The following is a 12,117-nucleotide window of genomic DNA, read 5'->3' as shown; positions in this document are numbered from 1 at the left end:
GTGCTAGGCTGCATCGCCTTCCTTGAATACACTTCCTCAGCTTGTTTCTCTGTCTGCTGCTAAAGCCCCTTTCATAGCCCGATCCAGGCAGCTTTGTATTGTCTCTTGCTTCTCTTTTGAGGGAGAAAACCAGCTTGCACAAGTGGCTCTCACGTCAGTGTCTCCACGCAAAGAACGGTGGTAAAAGAGCAGCTGCAAGATTGCCGACTGTGCAGCTCTGAAAGGTGCTCTGTCAGTAAGAGTATTTTCTAGATAAATTTTTGATTATTCTTGTTGGTAACTGCTGCTGGCAGTGTGAAATTGAAGGTAGGGATTCAAAACTGCAGCTACAGTGTAAACTTTGTGTTCTCTAAGGTGTTTCCCACTTTGAGATCTTCCCTGTGATTTTTATTTGAGATGCGATTTTTATTCATTGTTCTAAATCATCTTTCTGTGTTTGCTTTATAATAGGAGCAGCTGTGCAGTTGGTTGGACAGCCTTAATGCTTTTCCATCCTAATTCTTAACAGATATAGTCCAGACTATATTGATTTTTATTTTTTTGTTAAAAAAAGTATATGGTTAAAAAGTGCAAAAAACCCCACACAAACAAACCACCTCTCCTTATGCAAGAAGAGGAGGAGCCAGTAACCGCTGCTCATTGAGCTCGGTGCCATTTACTTGTTACTACCAATAGGTTGTATCAGGTCAGTGCACTCTACGTGCTAGTGCCATACGTTGATATGATACATACCATACATATATATGGTATCGTGTATGTACACACACACTCTTAGATGAATGTACAGTACAAAAGCTGATGGAGGTTAGGCTGACACAATGATTGCTCTGTAATCAGAGTGATGTCCGTGAATGAAAATGAGCAGGTGGGTGGCAGTTTGCTCGCTGTGGTACCTGGCTGTAATGTGGGCTGGGTTGGCCGAGATGAACAGGTCGGACTGGTGTCACTTCTGGGTTGTGGCGCCACTCCCTGAGGCCCCCTGGTGACAAGGTAAGTCCCACTCTCGGGCAAATTGGGGTGTCAACTGCTGTTGAGCAAGCTCCAATCTAAGCCATAATTATTTGCTGTTACTGAACACTAATATTGTGGGACTAGAATACCTGTATCATATGGTTCACTAGAGGACTCAAGACTTTTCATCTGTGGATGCCGTGCTATAGGTGTGTATATATATATATATATAGGTAGGTTGACCACTTAATAGAGGTGAGAACTTAAGTGCAATTTTTTTGGAAGATGTGGGAAGAGGGAAGTGTTATCTGAAATAACCTTGGAATATTCCGAGTGCAGCTTTATTTGTCCCTCTAAACTTGAGGCCCATTGCTGGTTTTTGTGGAGGTAGCTGTTGGCGATGCTTTCTGATTTTGATACAAAACAATGAATTCAGAATTTATTTCTTGGTCTGTGCATGCCCTTCCCTTTGGAGCAGGAGGGAGAAGAGGTGAGCAGGAAGAATGCCTTTCCTTTATTATTTTTTTTAATCACAGCAAGCATGAGTTAAGAGTCCCTACTGATTAATTCAGGATACGTGTGCTATATCTTGCCCAACAAAATACCAAAGATCAACTTTGTGATTATAAAAGACAATCTCGACCAAATAGAGAGGCAAGCTGAAAATTGTGAGTACCTCCATGTGGTAATTCCATCTAGGCAGTAGGTACTAGCAGCAGGGTGCCACCAAGCATCTGAAGGCTGGTTTCTCCTTCCAAGCACTTGTTTGCTCCTGGGCTGCAGTTGCGATCCAGATGTTCTAATCACACCAATTTTATTTTCAGGCTTTCCTGTAGATGCTTAGTGAGGCAAAAATACTTTTAAAAAGGGCTGGGTTGTCTGTCCTATGAGTTCAATTCATGGGTGTTTGTAGACAAGAGAGGACACTTGCACGGCAGTTTTATTTATATCCAGGCTGTCCGCTCAAGAAAGGAAAGGTTAATCAGAAGGTGGTAACAGTTAAGGGGCCTATTAATTACTGCATCACTGGCCTAACAGTAAATTATCTTTTGAAGTGCTCTTGCTGTGTTTTGTAGGCACTCATTCTTCCCTCTTGCAAAAGTGGGTAGCTCATATTTTTGTATCTAGACTGCGATAGTGTGGGCGTCTCTTCTGTGGTCACTAGCATCTGTATTCCTTAACCAGCCCTGCTGTTCTCCATGGTTAAGTTAATGAATTTTATTCCCAACTGAGGAAGATCATCAGCAAAACGCCTTTGCGTGCTTGGCCTCTGGAGGGAGCAGACAAGCAAAAAACCAAACCGACTTTGGCAGATCAAGAGCAAGCAGGTTGCCTCAGCTTCTCCTTAGGAAGAGTTTCTATCGCATGGTTTCAGGGACTCTGAGGTGCCCAATGTCTGCAATAAATCTTGTCAGCAACGGAAATACTTAGGATTTGGGGTTTTTTAAAAGTTTGTTCTAGTAGGTTGTCTTCTTTCTAAAGACCGAGCCGATTCAAATGCATAAGCACCGGCTGAGGTGTAATCCTGGCACTGGCAGCAACACGCGGTGGGTACGGCTGTTCCCACCTGTAGGAAATACAGTGAAGAGCAGCAGATATGCTGGAGGATCCCCGTGGGACACCCAGACCTGCATGGGTTGTATACATTCCACAATCCATGGTACCTTGCTGTCACAGAGGATTCAGCTTTGTGACAATCCTCAAGACAGTGACAGGACTCTCCACAGTTACTGTCTTTAGGCTCTGTGCTTAGAGAAGTGCTGCAAAGTGCTTGAGGAAACAGCTTCTGACTTAGAAGGCTTTAAGACTAGTTGTAGTAGACAGTGGTGAGGGGTGGGGAAGGATGCCCTAACGAGGTTTTGAGAATAATTTTACTCTTTTTCTGCCTGACTCGGTGGAACGGTCTTCCCCTTCTCATGGCTGAAGCTGGCGATGTATACAGACGCTACAGTGGTTAAAGTTGTAGTCCTGGATGCTCACTAAGAAGTTCAAGATGCCAGAAAGCTGTGGAAGAGCTTGCCATCTTCTAAACCTATGGGCCCAAGTGTCCCAACTTGCCTTGTCAAATTGCTCTGGAATAGGTCTGGGATGTTAATCATCAACTGACGCAGCAGGTAGCTGAGCAGGTGGAGAGTCTTGCAACACCTCAGTCATAGGGACCATTATGTCTTGAGCAAATAACAATATGCAGCTAGATCCTAAATTTTGGTGAAAATGGCAGAAGTAGCCAGTGCTAAGTAACTGCGTAGGGTGTGATGGAATATATAGAAATAGATCTTCAGATTGGCAATATAACCCCGCAGTCCTATGCCGCTAATTGACTGCAGCGTAGGAGCCTGAATAGAAGTGGAAAGGAAGACGCCGCAGATCAGTTGTCAGTGTGCGTAGATGTAGGTTTCCCCTAGATTTGGTAAATAGCTTCATCAGCTCTGCAGCAGTAGTGTTTAGGCATTTGCAGCTGTTAGCCTAACCAGAAGGGCCTGCAGTATCTATTCTCAGTGAACCTGTGGCTTATGACACTTTTAATGGAACGTTTGGTTCTTCGCATCTAAATGGCACTAGCCACTTTGGAAAAGAAAAAGTATGGGTGCATCCACTGATTTTAGTATTCATCAAGATGTTAGATGGTTCTGCCAGTCCTGTGAGCTGAAAATATCTTAAAAGATGCCTTAAGGCCCATTGGTGTGGTTGTCCAGTCTTACTGTATTCCACTTGAGTGACTGGGGCAGAAGTAATGGGCACCCTGCTGTATCCTGCTATGGTTGTCAGCTCGATCGCCTTAGCAGCAGCTTATACCACTTGCAACCGAGTAGTGTGTCTATGGACTGCTACTGTTAACCAGAGTAGCAGCAAGTGAGCAGAAACCTCTTCCCAAAATAGAGGGCCAGTTTCACAAAGGTGTTGGACATGTGCAACAGCATAGGAATTTTTTCACTAAAAATGTGAGTATGCCACCTGTAAGTGGAACAAATACTGTCATGGGTGTATTGTTATAGTACCACCAACTAATGAAACAGTTGCTGAAAAGTAAGTGGAAAAAGCCAAGATTAACTACTCTAATTATGCAGTAAACCCTCAATAGCCACCTCCTCTTTCCCTCCTCTCCCCAGTCTGAATTGGTGTTATCACATTGCTGGGTGTACGTTGTGTCTATAATGGTAGGAAGAGTGATCTCAGGCTTCATGAAATGTTTTAAACTAAACTGCTGTAACGTTACTGTTTAGGATTACAAAAGTGAAGGTTAACTGTAGTATTTAGTATACACCAATACAGAAACTAATGTATGGTAATTAAGAAAAAGAATATAGCTAGTTGCTGAACATGTGCTGTTACAGGCAGCTTAGCTTAACCTACCAATAGTTACATAGACAGATGTTAGAGAAGCAAAAAGCATTGAAGATGTGTTTCTGATTTAGGGTATGAGGAAGCATTTGGAAGAAACAGCTTGAATGCCAAGTAGCCAGTACCTTCATATTGAGAAGACAGCACGACAGTTTCTGATTACTTGCTGATATCTTCTAAATCAATTAAAATAATAAAAAAGGGAAGGGAGGAGTGTATGGCACCCAATAGTTTCCTCCTTTAATACCCAAGCCCTCCTTAAAACAGGTAATCTCCTTATTACTGATTTTTGAAATAATATTTACTCTTCATCAAATAGGGGTTTGATTCTTTTTGCTTTTTCTGTACTCACACATTGTTTGCACATATGACTGTAGAAAACATTACTTTATAATTTTATATTGTTTGTTCATATCACGCTATAAGAGTAAGTAAATATCCTTTCATCTTCCCCTGAAAACCTAATTCTTCTGGGACAAAGTCCTTGAATTTATGATTTCTCAATTAATGTCAGGTACTCATGTACCATTTCTTTAGCTTAATTTTTTATTTTTCATTACACTAGTTTTCTTGTACTGATCATTGTTGACATTTTTCAAGAGACTTTTCATCTATTTCCTCTGTTGTGAGAAGTATTGTTATCATGGGAACATAGTGTTCTTCCTAATATTTTAATGTGCCTTAATAATTATCTTTTCCATGTCCTTCCTGTAAAAAATAATATTCTTTTTATTTTACTTCAACATACCATGTGGATGAACTTGGTAGGAGCATCAGCTAAGCTACTGTTTTTCCTAAAGTTGTGGTTACACCTTTACTCATGTTCCTTCCAATGGCTAACTAAGCATATTTCATGTTTTCCTCCCTCCCAAAACCGTACTTTCCCTCAAGGGGAGCACATACATATGTAACTAGAACTTAGACACACAGAAATAAAGCTGTTTAGCTGAGCTCCTGGCTTCTTCCAAAAACTTCAAAGGATCAAGGAATCTTTGGTAACTGTATGCCATCGCTGAACGCGGATGTTTCAAAATAACTTAATGTGGACATTGTAGTTAGAAAATTATTAAGCCATACGCTAATACTTTTCAGAAATATTTTAAAGATTGGTTTGTATGGCAGCTACTTCAAAGAGCATACATAACTCACTAACCATAATTCAGTTAAAGAGGTATCTTATCTTTATGCTTACTAAAGCCTACACTTAACTGTTCTGTTAGACTAAATTCTTTCTTCCAGTAACAGTCTATTGCTTGTGATAAGAGACGGAGTGCCTAAGGCACATTACTAGCACAGTAAGTAGATTTGAAATGTATTGGGCATGGATCTTCCACCCCCACCACTATAAATCCTTTCCCAGTAAATTTTAACCTCTGGATTAAGAAATCCAGAGGTGGCAGACAAAGTAAGTGTTGTTTCTTGTTCCACCTCCACCACACCCTATGGCACTTCCTCAATTAGTCTCTTTTTAATCTCAAGTAATAGGGCTCTAAGTAAGTGCACTTCATCTCTCGTAATACCTTGGAATATTTCAGGTTTGGTACGTGAACTGTGCACTTGATAAATATATGAAAATAGCCAATCTGTCTGATTGAACAGACCACCTGAACCCTCCCATCCTGCTTTTGAAATAACCAAAAGCAGCTAGTGAAAAATGTAGGAAATAGGAGAGATTTCACTGTCTATGACCTTTTGTATGATCTCCCACTTCCAAAGCCTACCAGCTTGGGGATTGCCCAGCTGGAGCTCACTGTGTCATGGTAAACCCTTCCCTTTTCAGTTACGGAAACGGGGAGTGAGGATGAGAGTCATTCAGAAAAAGTCAGGAAAAAGATTTTTGATCTTACAAGTGACCAGGTTCCACAGGTGTGCTCTGGGCATGTATCAGGAATCTGGATTGGGCACTCAACTCCAATCAGAAATACTTATTTTAGTGGCATTGCTTGAAGACAGCAGCACAAGATTTGTTCTTTTTGATCAAAAAGCAGTTTCCCCTTGGAGTCTGTTCCGTTAGTGATTTACAGCTGAGCTTCCTGACAGCTCTATATATGCTAGCAGGATACTGGAGTCATTTTAGAACAGCAGATTACAAAGGGGAAAATATGTTCCTCTTTCAGGACTGAAAAAACCCAATTCTTTTCATCACATACTAGGAAAGTGCTAGACCTTCAGCTCCAAGTTGAGTGTCTCTCTAGGCACCTGTTGGACACTCCCCACCCCATCTGGAAATGCTTCAACTCTTCTATTCCCTCCATAGAGGTGTGTCGGTGTTTGCCTTGCTAGCAGCCTGCTGAGATTTCCCATGGAGCAGAACCACATCCTGCGGTGACAGGGCTGCACAGAGCTTCTCTGAACCCTTAGGTGTTCCCCAGAACTGCTCTTTTCAATGAGATATGCAGAAATACTGTCTCAACCTCTGTTCGAACTTTTGTTCAGCATGCCATCACAAAAGCATTCAAATTTGGTGATGCTAGTTAGCTGTGTGCTCCTCCAGCCTCTATTTTTAGAAGTTTGTAAGACCATTCTTCATTCAGCTGCATGAGGCTCCATTCAGCTTAGAGGCACCCAACCCATGACAATCATTTGGAGCAAAAAGTTAACTCATTTACCAAACACTGGAGGCTATTTAAAATGTCCTTTCTTCTTTTGTATTTACCTTTGAATCCCTCAGCAAAACTTGGCTATGAGATGCATCCAGAAGATGGGGCACATTCTTCTGCTTTTGTAGGTTGCTTGTGCAGTTTGACAGAGGAAAGTATTGCTAGATCTAAAAATGTTTCCAGCTCAAATAATCACATCTATGCATAGCACAGTGAGAATATGCCTTTGGACAGCAGGTTTGGAATAGCTTCCTTTGCTGTGCCTAGAATTAAAGGCCAAGTGTCCTCTAGTCCCTGTTCCAAGCCTCTTGTGTAGATGATGCGTGCGTGCCTGAAGAGACAAGGTGTTAACCACTGAGCGCTCCCCAAACTAGAGTTCTGAGAAATTTAAACTTTCACAATATTTGGGGAGTTAACACTGACGCTCAGAACACACTGAAGAACATGGTATGTGAGGAGAAAATGAGATCGATCCAGTGGAGATTAGGACTGTTAAGTCTTGCATATCAGTCTGAGGTTCTGATTAGGAACTCCTGCCTGTTTACATAGTTTTTCATATTTTTAATGGTAACAATAATGAATGCACCTAGTTTACATAGCTGAAGTACTATATCCATATGATTTCTTCAGCAGATATTATTATGTTGTACTATTATACAATAATAAGAAATCAGAAGCCACAGAAACCTTGTTCTTTCTTGGGCTGAGCTGAATTAGCGGTAGCTGATTTTCCACTAAAGTTCCCACACTGTAGTTCTTCTGCGAAATTAGTGTCTTGATGGTACTGAAGGTTAGTTTTATGTTTATTACTACAGAGTTGAGTATTGACTACTTTATGAAGTTGGTAATTGTGTTACTTTATTTCTGTATGGTTGTGTTGGCAGAACAATATTGCATTAGTATAATTGGGATAGAAAAGGACTGGAAGCTAACATTTGTTACAACATGAAAGCTTCTGAAATAGTAAAAATTCTAACTCATCTTTGGGCAAGACAATGTTTTTTAATAAATGATCTTTAGGTACTTCCCCCGTCAATGCTGATTTTGAACCTGTGCCATAGTGTACCAACCAATACAACAGTTTGTGCAGCACATTCTGAAACATCTCAGGGCAGTTAATTTTTTTTAAAAAAAGTTTTCTTCCATAACTTTTTTTTTTTTTTCAAATGTATTTTGAAGCTAGGTCACTTCCCCTATTTGATTTGCGTTAGTGCCAGCCAAGCTGAAGGAGAAATGAACTGGGAGGTGAGAAGAGTGGTGGAGGTATGAAAAGTGTTTTAAGCTGGTATAGCCTCCGAAGACTTCGAGGAAATTATGGCCGTCATTAGTTGTTAGCCTCACAGAATGGCATAGGTTGGAGGGCATCTCTGGGGTTTGCTAGTCCAACCTTCTGTGCAAAGCAGGTCCAGTTAAAGCAGGTTATTCATGGCTTTGTACTGTTGCTTTTTTAATATTTCCAAGGATGGAGGTTCCACAGCCTCTCTGGGAAACCTGTTCCAGGGTTTTAGCACCCTCATGGTTAAAAAGAATTAACTTCCTTGCATCTCTCTGTGTTCTGAGTTGCGTCCATTGCCTCTTGTTCATTCACAGTGTGCAGCCGAGAAGAGTCTGGCTCTCCCTTCTCTTCCCCTCCGCACCCATTATGTAGTTGCAGAGAGGAGCAAGATCTCCTTTCATCATTCTTTCCCACAGGCTGAGCAAACGCAGAGCTCTGGGGCTCTCCCCGGTCTCATGTGCTCCACTGCCATCAGCAGTCTCGTTGGTCATCAGCTGGACTTGCTCACTTTTCTCATGTTAAGGAGCCCCAAAACGGACATGGTACTTCAGATGCAGTCTCAACATAATGGTGCTCTTCACTGCAGGATGAAACAAGCATCTGGTGTATGATTTTTTTGTCCATTACTGAGCTGTTGGAGCACTTTATCTGAATCATGAGGCTTGAACTTGATTCCAAGAATCTGAGAACTCCTGACTCACTTCTCTGTTAGAGAAGGTAACTGAGTGACTGTCTCAGCGGATTTGTATGAAGTGAAAAAATACAATTGGGAGGTATTACATAAAAAATAGACTAGTTTTTATTTTCAGTGCAATCAGATATGCCTGTACCTCTAATGAAAACTGTACCACGGACTATGGTGCTGGTTACTGTCATAACCACAGAGATACAGATCTGAAAACCTTTGCGGAAAAACCACTAATTCTCATGTTTTATAGATTCCCTGTGAAATATTTTTGAAACTTTTTTCAACTGTGTGTTTTTGAAGCTTGTTTTGTTAGTAGCTATTAAACTTATTTGAGAGAATAAATGAGATTCTGACTGTCGCTGCAGATTTCTGAACCAGTTAAGAATCTTCCACAAGATGACAGATTTTCTAGGTGCTTATGTCTTGAGCTTAGATTGGGACTTTTGTTAAATTCAAGTTAAGGCTTAAGGCTCTCTTCCTAAGATTTCTTCAACATTCAATTGCCAAAGTTCAATCTATTGAAGTTTTTTTTGGTTTGGTTTGGTTTTTTGTCAGAACAATATGGTTGCCAAAAGGTATTGGCTGCATAGGATAGTCTTGGAAAGGTTTCTATCTAATATTTCATTAGTTTCAGTCTGTTAAAACTTACAGCTAAGATTCAAAAGTCTGATTTATATCTACTGAATACCAGCTGAGAAAAGTAAATGCTAGTACAGAGGGTAGGACATACTTCTCATACCAGAAGGACCTTCAGAGGTATACTTGTTTGAGCTGTGAGCTTCTGGAATTATTTTTAAGTTCATGTTTAAACAAAGTATTTTTCTTAAGTCTATAATCAGTCTGAGTGTTCATTCTGTAGGATCATTTCTTCATCTCTTTATTTAATGAGCTTGCAACCTTTCTTCTAGGAAAGTGCCTTCTGAGGAAATAAGTGCAACTGCTGGAATAATTTTGTTGTTATTGCTGAGAGCCTGTCTATTCAAGCCCCATTTTAAGCTCTCTTCCTCTATCTATCTGGATTTGATGGATGGACTGTTTGATAGATAAGGAATTGGCTGGATGGTCATATCCAGGTGGTAGTCATCAACAGCTCAATGTCCAGATGGAGATCTAGTGGCAAGTGGTGTCCTCAGGGGTCCGTACTGGGACCAGTACTGTTTAATATCTTCATCAACATAGTGAGATTGAGTGCACCCTCAGCAAGTTTGCAGACAACACCAAGCTGAGTGGTGCTGTTGACGTGCCTGAGGGATGGGATGCCATCCAGAGGGACCTGGACAAGCTCAAGTGGGCCCACGAAGTTCAACAAGGCCAAGTGCAAGGTCCTGCACCCTGGGTCAGAGAAACCCCCAATGTGCATACAGGCTGAAGGATGAAGGGGAGGAGAGAAGCCTCATGAAGAAGGACTTGGGGGTACTGATGGATGAAGAGACGGACATAATCCAGCAATGTGTGCTCCCAGCCCAGAAAACCAACTGCATCCTGAGCTGCATTAAAAGAAGAATGGCCAGCAGACTGGGGGAGGTGATTTTGCCCCTCTACTCCACTCTGGTGAGAACCCACCTGGAGTGCTGTGTCCAGCTCTGGACTGCAAGGTACAAAACAGATATGGACCTGTTGGAGCAGGTCCAGAGGAGGCCACAAAAATGTTCAGAGGGATGGAACACTTTTCTTATGATGAAAGGCTGAGAGAGTTGGGTGTTTTCAGCCTGGAGAAGGGAAGGCTCCAGGGAGACCTTATAGCAGCCTTTCAGTACCTAAAGGGGGCTTGTAAGAAAGATGGGGACAGACTTTTTAGTAGGGCCTATAGCAACAGGACAAGGGATAACGGTTTTAAACTAAAAGAGGGTAGATTTAGGCCAGATATAATGAGGATGGTGAAACACTGGAACAGGTTGCCCAGAGAGGCGGTAGATGTCCTATCCCTGGAAATATTTGAGGCCAGATTGGATGAGGCTCTGAACAGCCTGACCTAGTTGAAGATGTCCCTGCTTATTGCAGGGAGGTTGGACTAGATAACCTTTCAATGTCCCTTCCAACCCAAACTATTCTATGATCCTATGACCACTCAAAGGCTTTATTTATTTATCTCTGCCTTGGTATCAGCAACCCAAACAAAAGCAAACAAAGAAGTTACAGTTTTCTGTCTGCAATATTTAAGACAGGAGAGCCTTCAGATCAGTTTTCTAAGCTTCAGGAGTTGAAGACCTCTTCCATGTTCGAGCAGCAGCTGTCACAGACAGATGAACGGAAACAAGAGTCACTGGTGGTTCAAACAGCACCAACATTTACTGGACTACTGGGTCACATACTGGATCTGCATGAGTTAAGGGCAAAAGGCAGGTAAAAGAACACTTCTTTTACTTGGACCTGCACAAAAGAAAAAGGAGGTCAGATACAGTGTTTCAGTACATCCTCAGGTACTTCATTTTTTCTCCCCAGATGCAGGACTTGGCATTTCCCTTTCTTGAACTCCATAAGGATTCTGTTGTCCCATTTCTCCACCCTGTTGAGGTCCCTTGGAATGGCAGCACAGCCATCTGATGTATCACCTATGCTTCCCAGTTTTGTGCAATCTGCAAACTCACTGATGGTACACTCTGTCCCTTCATCCAGGTCATTAATGAAAATGTTGAGGAGTATTAACTCCTGAGGTACACCACTAGTGACTGGCCTCCAGCTTGACTTCATGCCAGTGGTCACAACCCTTTGAGCCTGGCAGTTCAGTTAGTTTTCAATCCACACCACTGTCCATTTATCTAGTCCATATTTCATCAGTTTTTCTATGAAGATGTCATGGGAGACAGTGTGAAAGCCTTGCTCAAGTCAGCATAACGTCCACTGCTCTTCTTTCCTCCACCAAGCCACTAGTATCATCTTATCACAGGGGAGGCATGATCTCCACTTTGTAAATCAATGCTGACTACTTCCCGACACCTTTTTATCCTTAATATGTTTGGAAATCCTTTGCAACGCCACCTTCCCAGGTTCTGAGGTGAGGCTGCCTGCCCCATAGATTCATGGATCCTCCTTTTTGCCCCTCTTGAAGAGAGCAGTGACATTTGCTTTTTTCTAACCCTTAGGAACCTCCCCTGACCACCACCACCTTTCAGAGATTAGCAACACTGGCCTCACAATGACATCAGCCAGCTCCATGCTGTTATAACTTACATTATTCAAATCTAAAGGAAGCAGCACGTTCCATGAATTGCAGGATTTGCAGAGAGGAAGAAAACTGATCCTTAATTGTACATGACAGT

The sequence above is a fragment of the Falco peregrinus genome, chromosome 4 (genome assembly GCF_023634155.1).
Source record: "Falco peregrinus isolate bFalPer1 chromosome 4, bFalPer1.pri, whole genome shotgun sequence".
NCBI lineage: Eukaryota > Metazoa > Chordata > Aves > Falconiformes > Falconidae > Falco > Falco peregrinus.
This window is presented reverse-complemented; position numbering follows the sequence as displayed.